We start from the raw sequence: 15,011 nt of genomic DNA, 5'->3' as shown, positions 1-15,011 counted from the left end.
AAGTATATTATTTCTGTGTGCTTAATTTTGAATCAAAAGAGATACTTTTAAAAACAATATTTATAAATTACATCATTTTAAAAACACCATATTTGGTTTTGAAAATGAGAACAAATGACAGGTGGTAGCAAATGACACTAAATGGACACTCAGCATTCCATTCCTTTCAGCCTAGATAATGCAACTGTTCAGAACCAAAGCAAAATATAGCAAGAAAATGTGAGGCATTTTTAAATTCAATAATTTTCTATCTCCATGGGATTTTCTAATGGCTCTTGACATCATATCTGAAAGTTCTAAATATCATTGGAGCTGAATCTTTTATGAACTATTCAGTCTGTTGGAAGCAGAGACAAATGAGGCCATCAACCCATAAATGATTTCTATTCCACATGGTGATTTAAAAATGAATTTCAGCTTACATTTGAGGATCTGAATAAAGAAACAGTTTCCATCACAGATTCCACATATCAACACAGAAGATCAATAATGTGCCTCTGCATTTGAGAAATGCTGCAAATTACCCAAGAAAAAGTACTTTTCAACAACCAAAAAGATGAAACTGCTTTGAAAGTGTGGTGATAATATTAAATAATTTTTTTCAGTATGGCCAGTAGGCCCTTAGAAATGTAGTTTATGATAATTTAGGGATAAAACTTTAAGACATGTTTTAATTTTCAATAGCAAACTATATCTTAAATACTATGTTTTGGAAAATAGCAATATCTTTCATTTTGTTCTCTACTAGCCAACACTGACATATTATTAAGTTTTTATAATTTAAATGATAATTGGCTACAATTTCTGTGGCTATTGAAGACACACTTATGCAAGATGATGATATAAGAATAAACATAACTCCACCTTTCTGCTGCATCACTTTGTGATCATTGATTTTCCTTTAGTCAATACAGGACTGCTTTTATCATTGTCAAGTTACTAATATTTGTGTTCTTTATTACTGCCAAGTACTCTCCATTTTCCCTGGGTCAATTTTAATGTTAAAAAAGTTTCAGTTATCTCAATGTGATAATACACATTGTTATTTTCACCTCAACTGGAGTTCTGTATTTACTTTTTTTTGTTCTCCTTTTAATAATACATAGCTCTCTTGGGCATTAGAAAGATTAAGTTCTTATATCATTACTTCCCTTCTTAATTTCAGTAATTGAAAAATATGCTAATTTTATTACCATCTGGTCACATTTTAAATATTTTTTATTTCAATTTTTAATTTATTTATTTTTCCATAAATTTAGTGAGCTTCAATAAATAAAACATTTATATTCTTTCAAATATCCTCATATTTGGTGCTATTACACATTGATCATTTTCATAGTCAGTTAATATATGTTATAAATATAAATGTTGCAGTATATTAGTTAAGAACTTGCTAGCTCTAATTGTAATAGATATTTAAGCAATTATTTTTAAGTTATTACATTAAATAAGTAATGCTTTAAGGAAGTTCACACATTCCTCTAAAGTGTCCTGTGAAAAACAAAATTCCATCTTCATAACTTTAAAATGTCTTTTCTGAAAATTCATATTTTCTTAGTGTATTAATTACTTTTATCACTGCTACCACACACAAAAAAAAAATACCTGGCAATAGTAATATATAAAAGGGAAAAGTTTTGTTCATAGTTTGAGGTGGTGTCGAGGCCTGGGAAGCATGATGTCAGAATCATCTATCCTGGAGCTCTGTCTGGTGCCTGGCTGTGGATCTCTGCATCTACTTCCATCAGTTGCTGGAGAAAAGCTCTGTGATGATAGTTAAGTATTCACTAATCTGATCTCTGGGGCAAGCCAGTTCAGTTCAGACACCCTCTCCATTATTTCTAGTAGTCCAAGTTGGGGTCATTCCTGGCGGGTGGGTTGGGAAGGGGAGGCTGGGGGGAGGAGAGGAGGGAAGAGGGGATCTTTGATCAGTATATAAAATGAATGTAAAAATTTTCTTAATAATAATAATAATAATAATAATAATAATAAAGAATTATCTATCATGTGGTTCCTCAGTCACGACCAGACAGAGATGAAACCAAAGCTGAGCTTGCTTTCTCCTCTTTACTCAGACTAGGATCCCAAATCTCAACAGCACCATCTACAGTTAAGGTGAATCTGCTCACTTCAATTAATCTAATCTAGAAACTTCCTCATAAAACATTCTCAGAAATCTCTTTCCATGGTATTTCCCAAAATGTGGAACTGACAATCAAATTCACTCTCACAGATTTATAGACCATCTATCCCTCCCCTGTGCCTTCCTGTTCTTCTGCTTCCATTGTGTTGAAGACAACATAGGTACATTCTAGAGGTGGGATTTTGCAGAGCAAAATAATTCATGAAAGTTCATGTTTGGAGTGAGTTTTATTTTATGATATTCAGCTCTTTACCTGAATATGTACTTTTAATTTGCAAATATTACCTCAGGACATAAAAGTCTCCAGCCACATATCAGATTTAAAAAAAAAAATTCTAAGCATTCTTTAAACTTTTAACACATTTCATTCTTTCACAAATTCAACTTTTAAGAATATGTCCTCATTTGAGTATAATTATTACAGTATTTTGATTCCCTCTTCATGAAATACTATTTCACTTTATAATGTCTAATTATTTTGTCTTAGTATTCTGTTTCTTTCTAATATACATATATAGCATCAGCTTCCTTCTTTCATAGTTGAAGAATGATGGGAAAAGTGCTGGTAGTTGGCCTGTTATTTGAGGTATTAGGGAGTGGCAATTGTCACTATCAGAATAGTGCCTTTTATCAAAATAAATTTCATATACAGGAAAAATGAATAGATGGTATAAGGTCAGCATCAGGATTTCCTAGTTATCAATATTAAATACTATTATTTTGTGTGAATAAGTGGCTTCCATATAATTATTTCATCAGTATTATCTTTAGCCTCTGTTATACTTCAATATTATCAGGAAGTTGCCTAAATTTTAAAGTGAAAATTTATCTGTTTAAAACATCATTACAGTAAAACTTGTAAATACGTAGTATATAATCATTAGTAAACTGTCCTACATTTTAGAATAATTAGTTGAATTTTAATCTATTAGCAAAGTTTTATTACCTTAAGTGTCTGTGTACCTTTGGGGTTTAATTTTTTTAAGATGTAAATGTAAATTAAAGGACTTTACATTTTTTGTTTTTTACATTTTTTGTTTTTTTTCTTTTTCCCCCTCTTCCCTCCTCTCGACCCCCCCCCCCCCGCCTGCCTTCTCCACTCCCCCCCACCTCCACTCCCCCTCCCACAAGAAGGCAAGGCCTCCCAGGAGGAGGCATATCCAGTAGCCACTCCCCCTGCTTCAAGGCTGCAAGAGGTGTCCCATCATAGGTAGAAGGCTCCAAAAAGCCTGCTCATGCACCAGGGATGGATTCTGATCTTAATGCCAGGGGGCACCCAAGCAGATCAAGCTACACAACTGTCTCACCATGCAGAAGGCCTAGTCCAGTAGCATGCAGGCTCCATAGCCATTGATCCAGGTTTCATGAGTTCCCACTAGTTTGGTTTGGTTGTCTGCGGGTTTCCCCATCATGATCTTGATGCACTTGCTCATAGAATCCCTCTTTTCTCTCTTTGACTGGACTCCTGGGAGCTCTGTCTGGTGTTTGGCTGTGGAACTCTGCAGGACTTCATTTTTTAAAAACTCAGTTACAGGATGAACGTAATATAAGATATTAAAGGGAACTTTAATGATGATGGATGCCTAAGACACTACATTCAGTTAAAAAGAACCAGCTATGAAGGAGTAAAATGTAGTTCATTTTTTACATTTACTTTTACTTTTATATTACATTTACTTATTCTCTATCTATCTGGTGTGTGTGTGTGTGTGTGTGTGTGTGTGTGTGTGTGTGTGTGTGTGTAAGAGAGAGAGAGAGAGAGAGAGAGAGAGAGAGAGAGAGAGAGAGAGAGAGAGAGAGAGAGAGAGAGAAAGAGAGAGAGACACTAGTTTGTGAGTGAATTTTCTCCTTCATTATATGTGTCCAGAAGATTAACTCAGGTCATCAGGCTTAGTGGCAAAAGTCTTTACCCATAGAACAATCTTGCAGTCTGCAATGTGGTCTTTAATTTTGTATTCCAAAATTATAGTGACCCTGCTGTGAGTCTGAAAGGAATTTGTTTTAAGTTGTTAACGATTTAAATTGATACAATATAAAGGGAAGCATTATTTCAACATTAGACATATTTGGGGCCACTTAAAATATCACAAACAATAATTGCAAGACAATCCTGTTCTTGTAACTTCATTTTGAAATGTTTTATTTCAGTACTGTTCAAGAATTCTGTAATTCAGGATGATTATGTTAAACTTTGTGTGATAAATGTCTCTCAATGGCTCATATAACAAAGGGTTTTTCTCTAGAGAAGGGTAATGGTGAAAGAATGAGGAAGTAGAGCTTATTGGGAGAAACTTGCATCTTTGAGGGCCTACATTTAAGGGTTTCCTATGGTCCCATCACTGTTTTTTCTCTGTTTTACTTTAAGGTAGTTGTGAGATGAGAAACTTGATACCATGCTCGTCAACATGATACTAAGCCTCACCACAAGCCCAAAATTATGAGGAAGTTGGTAATGGATAGAAACCACTGAAAATGGGAACAAAATGAATGTTTCATTTCACCATGTTCCTTTTCTTGGGCATTGTGTCACAGTAACAGAAAAATAATTTATGACTAATAGTCCCTGGAAGGTTAAGAATTCTTAAGAATTATGAGCAGGTTTTATAATGGTTTTTCTTGTTTTCTAAGTGCATTAAAGATTAATTTCATAAATCGCATAACAATATGCAAGAGTGTTAATAGCTATAACTCTGCTAGGTAGCTCAAAAATAAGATTATCAATTTCTCCTAAAAATAGAAATGTTATTAATCATAAAATGATTCTGTATTATATAAATAATATAAGCATTGCATTTCTTCTTGTTACTATATGTCTTTCTTTTAATTTCTTCATTTAATTTATTTATTTGATTATATAGGAATGTATATACACGGCCATTGTATAACAGGGCACACATGTGGAGGTCAGAAGATAACTTTGGGGATTCAGTTTTCTTATACCAAATGAATTCTGGGTTTAGAACTCAACTCATCAGTCTTACTAGGAAATGCTTCTCACCAATTAGCCATCTAGCTGGGACTATTATTACACTCTCTTAAGATTTAAATGTGTGTTTCTGCCTCTTTTCGAATTCATTTAAAAAAGGTAGAATGCATACAATCTTTTTATTTATATACTTAATGGACATAATTTGGCCTACTAATCAGATTTAAGTATGTTTTATTTCAGTAGTGTTTTTGTCAGCATAAAAAGTGAAATCACTTTCAGGATCAATACAAATATTGTTTAACATAGTGTTGATCAAATTTCTGTGAACTTGAAACAAATGGCATATAGTCTTAGATTGATATTAAGTTTAGATTTTAATGTATATTTACTGATTACAGCAATGGCTGAACATACATTCAGTGTAATAATAAAATATTATGCATACAAATTAGCTAAGTTTAAATTATGTGCAATTAAATTTTCTTGAAGAATTTACTCATATATATGTATATGATGTTTTGCTTTAATTAATGATTGAAGAAATATCATAAATCTTTTGAAAGAGGTTTCATGAAAGGTATTCAATCTTAATTGCATGCTAAATGACTTTTGTGTTACATTTAGAACTCCTGCATTTAATTTTACCTGCAATCTAATATTATATCTCTGAAAGCATATTGAAAATGGATAGTAGCTTTCCTTTGCAGCAAATAACAATGACATAAAATTAAAATAATATCAAATAATTGGATGTCGTTAATCTAGAAAATAATACATTAGTTCCAATCATAGATATTTAATTTTAATACTGAAATAAGTAGAAATGTAATATAATTACTCATAATTCTTATTAAAAAGTTACAATATGTAATGTTCTTTGAAAACAGTAAAACACTACTTTCAGTGATTTTACTTTTCTTCAGTTTTTCTCATTAGCTCATGCATTTTGGGAAGTGTGCATTATTTATTTAAAACCAGCACCAAAATATATATCATCTACACATGAATTGATTAGTAATATTAAAATAAATATTCATAATATATATTTCTTATACTCTTAATTGTGATATCATATTTTGATATTTTTTCCAAAGCTAGGATCTGAGGTCTTAAAAATAGGACAAAAAAAAATCAGTTCTGAAGTCATTAAGAATGTGCTCAAGGTCCAAGAAAACTTTGGTGACTTAAGAATAAACCAAAGCTGTAGACTTGGGCTTTTAAGACTCATTAAGTATTTAACAGGTATTAACCAAAAGCTTCTGGCAATATTATTTGCTACAAAGAACCTTGCTTCTGTACCTCTATATGAAAATATCTTGGGGGATGTGATTGATTTATTTAAGGTCACTTTGTTTTGTTTAGGATAAGTAGTAACAAAATATTGCTGTCTAGGTTATTTTTGATTTTTTTTTTTGCAGATAAAGTTACATTGGGCATTTAAGTGCTGGCAAATACACAAATAAACACAAAAGACAGAAAAAAGCTTTAAAAATATTATTTTGTATTGCTTTTCAAGTGTTCACAACTACAGATTTCGATGGGAAAATATATTTCAATTATAGCTCTGAAATCTTATGTTTGAGGAAAATGTCACTGGTGAGTTTAACATCAAATAAAAACAACTATTGACATAATAATACACTGTTTATGAATCATTGAGCATCTGCCACCATGCTAAAATGTCACTAGTGAAATGAATGTTGCTTCTGTCATGGAGCCTTACTTACCTGGAAGTCTGTGTCATAAGAGAAAATGTCAACAGAGACAGAATTTATAGTATGCCAACACTGGGTACTCTGCTAGAGAATAATAATCTTCAAATTAACCAGGCATCTTCTAGAAGTGATAACTGAAATATTACTGTGAATGAAATCTATGTGTTAACAAAAATCTTGAGCAACATAAATGAAATATTCTGCTCAAATCATAACCCACACCCTACCTCCAACAAAACTTCCATTCATATAAAATCATCTGTCTAGATTTTTTGCATTATACATTTCTACCTGTTACACTAGGAAGACACATCCTAAAAAGTATATATTAAAGGGACCAATAACTTTATAATCAGCACATTGAAAACATGCTGGTTTAGAATATTTTTCTCTCATATTTTATTTTCATTTAATTTGGATTACATTGATAAGTAATTAAATAATAGTATCTCCATAAATAATACTATATGCTAATCTCTTCTGACTTCTCCTTGTTTCCATCCAGAAACTGTAATGTTAATACCTCTTGCATTTACTACTCCCTCACATCTCTATGAAGTATAAGTCAAGGACTTAACTTTCTTCATGCACTGGGATATTATACATATAAAAACACATGTGCTTTTTGGATAATTTAAAAAGACTAATAGAAGGAGAATCCCAATGGACATACCTCAAGCCTGCCTACATGCAGCTGGAATATAACAAATTAAACCTATCTCTAATTACAGAACTGCAGTTAAAAAGGAGAGGGCATGAGGAGAAGAGGGGGCAGAAATTGGCTAAGGCAATTTAGGGCAAGAAAAAGACCCCCACCCCAATAAAAATGAAGTACACAGCTTCTCTTTTGGCTAGATACTATAAATATCTTTGGGCCTCCTGGGAGCCTCCTCCTTTCCAGATCCTAAAGATGACAGAAGTTTTGGAGGCTCTGGTCCCTCGTCTGGTTCTTAAATTATTTCAGAGTTACCTCTTTTAAGGGATGGTTTATGGTGGTTAGAATGAAAATGTTCCCCATAGACTTGTAGGGAGTGTCATTATTGGAAGTACGGTCTTGCTGAAGGAATTTTGTCACTATGGGTGGACTTTGAGGTTTCAAATACTCAAGTCAAGCCCAATGTCACTCTCTTTTCCTGCTGCCTGCCATTCTAGGTGCAGAACTCCCAGCTTCTTCTCCAGTGCCATGTCTGCTTGAGTGCCACCATGCTTCTTGTCATGAAGATAATGGCCTAATACCCTGAAACTGTACGCCAGCCCTGATTTAATGTTTTCCTTCATAAGAGCTGTCATGGCCATGGTGTCCCTTCCCAGCAATAGAAACCCTAAGACATGGTTAATGATGTTAATAGAGCAGCAGTAAAGGTCTCTTAAGGGAAAGCTTCTAGTCAAGAGGAGAGAATCTCTGTCATGGGAGGAGATAACATTCCAGTTGCATGAGACAATCAGTCAACTTGGACAAGAGAACTACAAGAGAACCTCTGGAAGGAGGGAAAACCTAGAAAGCAAGCCCACTCCAAGCCATGTTAAACAGATAAGCATTAGAATACATGCATCTGAGTAACATTATAATGACTGAGCTTGTTTTATTTAGGTATATATATACATATATATGCGAATGCACATATAACTATTAACAACACATATACATTTAAGATGTACATACAAACTCACAGAGATTGTGGCAATACACATGAGTTCAGGAGAGACAGGGTCTCAGCAATGAAGAAGGGAAGTAAACTCAGTACTCCATTCTTAACTAAGATGCTATCTGCAATAAATATCTGCTAGCAATAGAAAAATAAATTTTTCCAATGAAGTTTCACTGGATATATTAACCCCAATTCAAGGTAGACCCCTTTCCCAGGAGTAGTTGGCCTAAACAAATGAATTCATTGGGGATTTTTTGGGGGTGGGGTGGGGTGCGAAGACTTTTGGTCTCATTTTGCTTTATATTTGCATTTTTGTCTTATTTCCCTTTTGTTTGTTTATTTTTATTTCTACTTTTGTGACATGGGTTGTACATTTTTCTTGGTTTTGTATTGTATTGCTTTCATTTCTTTGTTTTTGTTTCTTTTTTATAAAAAGAGAAAAAAGTTGTGGGTACCAATTTGGGGGGATATAGGAAGAAATGACGGATAGGAAAACATGATCGAAGTATATAGTGTCTAAAACTTCTTCCCAATTAAAAAATAACCTCAAATGAATGAAAATCACTGAACTATGGCAGAAGATGGGGGGATGTGTGGTGGAATTATAGATTCACACTACTGTGTTTGCCTTCCTACCCATTCTCAGGGTCTAAATTCTGATCCAGATGCTTGTACTTCCAGCTCTGTACCCACTGGAGGCATCTCCACATTCAATTAATACATTTTTTAAATATAGGAAGTCAGTCAGTCAACTAAGTATCACAATAGAAGTGAAGAAAGATGAATTGAATTTAATTATGTTATCTAAAATTTCTCAGTTCATAGAAGTGAGTGAATATAGTCCAGGTATCTTTGAATGCTTATAGCAGTCCATTCCTTTAGAGCCTATAAAGAAAGGAAAACATTTGGGAACAGAAAATTATTTGAAGTAACTTGGTGACTATTATTAACTGTAAATTTGATTAAAAATGGCTGAGAGGCTGGTAAATTAAAACTTTGGGTGTTTTTGTTACAAGCCAAAGGAATCGTGAAAAATGAAGACTATTGGGAGGCTAAGTACTTGTGTTTGTGTGTAAAACTTGGCCAGCCCTTCCTGTTACAAATCCTCTTTTTGCTTTCCTCTGTGATATGGTGAACAACAGCGTTTTTCACACACATCTTCTTCACTCTGATGTTCTGCCTAAGCATGTGAGGCCAGATGTGCATGAACTAAGCCCTCTAAAACAGTTAGACAAAATAAATAGTTATTCTCTAATGATAATTTTCGTAGTATTCAAAGTCTAATAAAGAAATACTTTAGGGGTTTTTCCTGACATTGTGGAAGTTACATTTTACAAAAGTGAGAAAGTAAATTAAATTTAAATTTAATAACCTTAAAGAAAATAACATTTAGAAAGAACATAATTAAGTTGCTGATAGGCCATAGAACACATTACAACAAAGAGATGATTTGAGAAACATTAAAAGCAGGTACAATATTTTAACTTTCCCTTGAGTCATCTTTCCTGAACCAAGGCATAAAACAAAACCAAGAAAGGTCATTTTTGACCCTTGATCTTCTAGACCTTTATGTGACAGGTGTTATACCCTCTAACAGAGGGAAGATTTCCATCACAGAATACTAAGGAAAAACAACAGGCCTTAGTGTGTTACTTCTAGTTTGTGACTGTTAAAATACAGTCCTTTTCATCTGTTCTGCATGACTGTCCACGAATACACTCCTTCCTGTTTCCTGAAGCCTTCATCTCTGAAAGCTATTCTGTCACATGATAAACTTGAATATAATTTTGCAATATTTCTACTAAATTTTCTTTTATACAGAGGTCTCCATTATGGGTCATTTACATTTGAGAGAAATATTTTGCTTTTTTCTTCTATATTGATGAAAATGGAAAAAAATCATCTAGGAAAAAATAACTGGAGTCTTACTGCATATATATTATTTAGAAAATCAGAAATAAAGTGTCTGGTTGGGTCATTTCATGAATGAACTTTGAGTAGCTGTGATAGTACTAAGAAGAACAAATCTCATTATGTATGGTGGGGGGATAACAAAGGGCCACTCCTACTTGAGGAACTATTAGCAACTGCTGCCTGCTGGATAAGGAGGAAGTCAATATTCTTCAGGGATAGAGCCCATGATAAGTTCCCTATGCTCCATCAGATGTCCAACATACAAGCTCATACAGACAGTGTTGTGGACTATGGGTGTAATATACAGAGAATATATAATATAGAGAAGTGCATGTATTCCAGTTACCCATATGTTTTTATCATAAGACACCTTGTCACACACACACACACAAATACAATATCACTGTAGAAATACACACCCGCAACTGATACATTTACCATACAATACTAGACCTAAGGTTTAGAAGGCATCTCTAGAAGGTTAGAAAGACTGTAAGAGCTATAGTATCAGGACATTTGCTGAAAGGTTGTGCTTCCACATATGACAGAGAATCTGCACCCAGAGTATCACCTAAACAAGACCTAAAAATAGACAAAATCAATTGACATGCCACTGAAACCCTCACAGGCCCAGCCTTTAGATAAAGAACTACAAGCAATTGATACTGCTGGTAAGTCTAGAACCACTGAACTAGAATTTTATACTTGACCTTTAGCCACTTTGGAGTTCTAATGCCCTTAAGCCAAGTCTAAGAAAAAAAAAACTGTATTAGGAGGGGCATTTGATCCAGATTACCAAGAAGAGATTGGATTGCTCCTTCACAATGGAGGTAAGAGAGACTATGTCTGGAGTGTAGGAGATCATTTATATGCTACCAGGCCTTGTGATTAAAGTCATTGGGAAATTACTAAATAAATAAATAAATAAATAAATAAATAAATAAATAAATAAATAAATAAAATCCAGACAGGATGACAGGATACAGACCCTGAAGAATGAAGATACACCTCCAGAAAAAGAGTCAAGACCTACTAAGGTGTGGCTGAGGGTGCAGGAAATACAGAATTAGTAGTAGAGGAAGGTAGATAAAAATAACAGCTAAGGCCATGTGACCAGTTGCAGAAGATAGGATTATAATTGACATGAGTGTTCCAGCATTATTTTGTTAAGAATGTATTTGTACAGATATTTGTGTTTCTTTCCTTTATTTTTTATCAAGTCATATAAAATCAATTAAGAGATATCAGTTGTCATCAAATTTATACTTGAGATGACAATAGAATGTCACTTAAGAGACCTTGTCACCTATTCTAAATATGTAAAGTTTTTGATGTTGTTTAAGGGATATTTATATCATGTTAGGCATAATTATGATCAAGTTAAATATATAATGTATCTGTATATAGGATAGTTATATAATGTTAGGCATGATTATGACTTAATATTGTTTTCATTTGGAAATTAAGACAACATAAGAGATATGATTGTGTGTCAAATTGATAAGAGATGGACTTGTGATGGCTATTTTTGTTTTTTGTTGTGACTGCATCTAGGATTAACTAAATCCCAAATGGCTCGGCACATGTTAAGAATTTTTTTCTTAATTAAATAACTTGAAGTAGAAACCTAGATTGTTGAGGTAGGAAGATATACCTTTAATCTAGACTTTACGAGTTAGGGAGATTCACCTTCAATATAGGCTGCACCTTCTACTGGCACCCTACAAAAATTACAGAAAGAAGGTAATTTGTTTTCTGCTTATTCTCACTCTCATCATCAAGTCCATTCCTTCAAAGACATTATAATTTAATTCTTCAGGTTTATAGCATACACAGAGGAACAGCTGAGACATTCAGCTTCATGGACTGAACAGTTACTGTATTCTTAGTCCTTCCATTGGAAGACAGCCATAGTTGGGTTAGCTGGACCACAGCCTCTATAAATCAGGCTAATAAATCCCCCTTCTATATACATATAGATTCTTTCTGTAAGTTTTATTCACCTAGAAATCCCTGACTAATATAGAGGCTATTCTCATTCAATCCACCACATTCCATTCCCTTATCCGCATAGGTTTGTAGTTCTGTCATAATGCAAAAATGCATTCAGTTGAGGGTGAAAAATCCTCATGGTATTTCACAATCTAAATACTACTTAAAAGTCTAAAGTCTCATCTGAGATTCAAGGCACTCTCTTAATTGTGCATTATCTGTAAAATTAAAATCAGAGAGCACATCACACAATCCAACATACAATAGCACAGAATATATATTTGCCATTCTCAAAGCAAGGAAAGGGAGAATAACGAAGAAATACTGGACCAAAGCAAGGCTGAAAGCAAACAAGACAAACTCCAAATTCTACATCTCTACCTCTATTATCAAAATGCTCTACCGATCTCCAACTACTTTTAGTTTTGTTGATGACAAGTACTTCTCCCTCATGGGCTAGTGCTACACCGTGATAGAAGCACTCTTTGAAAGTTATCTTCAGTCTTCTTAGACATCTCCAACAACTTGAGGTCTCCAACTCAATCCAAGATTTGCCTTCATAGGTACATGCAATGGCCTCTCTGGACCTCCATGCCTGGGAACCCCTGACACACATCTGAACTCAGTGTTGTCCTTATCTGTGGAGAGAGACTCCACAACCTCTTTTGTGTTTTCTTCACTTTAAGGTCAGAATCAAGTGGGTTAAGCTGCCAAGTTCTGTTCCTTACTGGATCTAGAACTTGGGCTCTTGCTTGTATTATATTTTCACAAGTTTCCCTTGGCTTTTGGTGTCCTTTGTTGCTTAAACTTTCTTTCAATTCTTTCTCACATGTTGGAAGCTTAACCAGTGGGATCTTGCCCTAAGGTCACCATCTATACTGTTTATCATAAAGTACAATTTTTTATATGAAAGGTTTGTTTCTCTTACTAATTTTTTCATCAAAAATTATCTTTACCCCAAGACATTAATGTTCTTTAAATTTAATAAGTATATGAAGATTTTACTGTGCTCATGAAAGAGATATCTTGATAGAGGGAGACCTTGTGGGGAAACCTGGTGCTAGGGAAATTCCCAGGAATTCATAAAGACAACCCCAGATTAGACTACTATCAACAGTGGAGAGGGTACCTACAATGGCCTACCCTGTAATCAGATTGGTGAATACCATAACTGTCATCAGAGGGCCTTCATCCAATAACTGATGGAAGCAGATGAAGAGATCCACAACCATACACCAGGCTGAACTCCAGAAGTCCAGTTAAGGAGAGGAAATGGATTATATGAGCAAGGCGGGGCAGTGGTCAAGATTGTGATGAGGACATAATCTTGACCACTGCCCTGCCTTGCTCATAAATTGTAAAAATTCATATTTAAATACTGCTGATTTTTAAAAGAAAATTCAATGAATTAAGTTGAATTAACTGAGGCAGAAAATTCAATTGTGTATCATAACTCAGATTGTCTTAGTTTGGTAGTATTTTTCTTTACAATACACTGTTGTTGGTATTTTTTTAAAAAAATTATAATTCTCCCATGCAAATATCTAGAAGTAGAGTAAGGTTCAAAATATCTGTGAAAAGGTAAAATTCATTCCTATATATGTTAGCAATATATGTTTTCTTTCTCACCTAATATATATGAGCTATATCTAATCTTATTGGATTGCTCAAAAAACATTATTTGGAATTCTCAGTTGTAATAGAAGTTAATTTTGTGTGACCCTTTGCTTCTAAAATTTATTTTCTCGTCTCAAACTCACTTCCTTTGTGTATGAGGAATAAAGAAATTTATTACCACAGAACATACATTTCTGATATTGTGAATCTACTGTGTGACACATAATTTTGTTGACTCAATTGGATTTTTTGCTAAATTACTTGTTTTTAATGAGAACTCATACACAGTTAAAATTCCAGTATATTTAATTTCTCCTGGAGGCTTGCAGGATACACGCAATTATGCTAATGGGATTGTCAAGGGATTCTTGCAAAGAAGAGGAACAAGAAATAACTCCAGCAAGTACAAGTTGACTTCTCAAAAATGAAGGACAGAGATTTTTCTCATATTTCTCAAAAAGAAGTTTGACCAATCTCATGAATTTCATTTAAAACAAATGATTCAGTAAATTATACTCTCAAATAATCTTCCTCTATTCTCTCATATAATGGAATATATTGCTTGTATGCTCCAGGGAATAATATAGAGAAGAGTAACATATTGTGACTTGTTACAGAAATTCCCCAGTGAACTCCAATAATATCCAAGCAAGTGGGAAGAAGTTATTTACTGCTGGAACAAACATTGGAGACTTCCTTCTGAACTGTGGGGTACATAAAGGCAAGCTGAACCCTGTGTTTCTAAATACGATCAGCATTAAAAATATCCACTCATTAAATCACTGGGAAAATGATCAAAATTGAAACTTTTTGATTCTTACTTAAGTGTCCTGATAAGCATTAATATATGTAATCAGAGAATGAAAGTGGGGTGGATAGAAAGAACATATTGTTTATGCATTAATTCTTTCTTCCAGCCAGCCAGTCAATTTTCAGCCTATTGTAACTCACCGTTAGTATCTTATTTGGATGTTGTATCAACGCACCACATTGCCTGTGCATGGAATGCAAGTTACCAGCTTAACAATAAATGTAGTGAGACCAGGATTTAG

The 15,011-nt window shown here is 33.8% G+C and overlaps 1 long non-coding RNA gene across 1 annotated transcript in view; it reads left to right on the top strand.

Annotated features, from left to right (window-relative positions):
- LOC131912444 (uncharacterized) overlaps nucleotides 1-14,681 on the top strand; it is a 35,104-nt gene extending 20,423 nt beyond the window's left edge. The window contains exon 3 of the long non-coding RNA XR_009379635.1: nucleotides 14,577-14,681. This is a non-coding gene — a long non-coding RNA (uncharacterized LOC131912444). The remainder of the gene's footprint in view (nucleotides 1-14,576) is intronic.
- The last annotated feature ends 330 nt before the right edge of the window (nucleotides 14,682-15,011 follow it).

Source organism: Peromyscus eremicus, chromosome 6, assembly GCF_949786415.1.
Source record: "Peromyscus eremicus chromosome 6, PerEre_H2_v1, whole genome shotgun sequence".
Lineage (NCBI taxonomy): Eukaryota > Metazoa > Chordata > Mammalia > Rodentia > Cricetidae > Peromyscus > Peromyscus eremicus.
Note: the sequence above shows the minus strand (reverse complement) of the source record. Positions and strands in the feature narration are given on the sequence as shown.